Source organism: Arachis ipaensis, chromosome B07, assembly GCF_000816755.2.
Source record: "Arachis ipaensis cultivar K30076 chromosome B07, Araip1.1, whole genome shotgun sequence".
In the NCBI taxonomy this organism is placed as follows: domain Eukaryota; kingdom Viridiplantae; phylum Streptophyta; class Magnoliopsida; order Fabales; family Fabaceae; genus Arachis; species Arachis ipaensis.
The window spans coordinates 13,536,619-13,537,429 of NC_029791.2; positions in this window are offsets into that span (position 1 = coordinate 13,536,619).

Below are 811 nucleotides of genomic sequence, written 5' to 3' on the forward strand. Positions count from 1 at the left end.
GAGAGGTGTGTGTGTTTGGGAGAAGTTGGCGTTAAGCAACAGTTATGAGACCAATATAAGTAGTAGAGACTAGGAAGAGAGAGAGAGAGAGTGAGGGCTGTTTTTGATGGTTGAGAATTGTGTGACTTATGAGTTATGAGAGATTCTTATCATTACTTTTTTTAAGTATGGATTTAGAGAAATTTTAAAGGATAATGGATTTTAATTTATTACCAAGAGTACTAAGGAGTAATTGCGGGGTAGTTAGATACTAAAGTTGATTTGGACTAGACTGGTTATGTTAGGAGGCTGAGAAGTTGTGAATTGCTTAGTGTTATTTTTTGTCGTTGAATGTTTGGCGCTATAGCTACCATCATCATGCACCATAACCAGTATGCACATTCCACGTGTATGTGTTAATTGGCGTGATGGTTAGGCAATTAATTATGTGGTATACGGTGCAATTAAGAGATGTTTTCATTTATTTTAGTCAGATTAGTATGTACTGAGAGGTATAATAATTCAATTAGCAGTTAGGTACAGATGACACAGTTGGTTTCAACTTTCATCTGGAATTATTGCATCTAAACCATATATTTTGCAATGAAGTCTATGCTTATGAAAAAGTGCTAAATAATGAGAGGGTTTGTAAGTTAAAACATACATAAATCAACTATTCCAAAATCCAAAGTAAACTATATATCCCAACCAGGATTGGCTTTAAAAAAGTTATCTTTTTCTCAAAAAAATATTTTACATTTAGATAGATTTTATAAAAAATAAATATTAAAACTTCTTTTATTTTTTTTAAAAACAAAATTTTATTAACTTT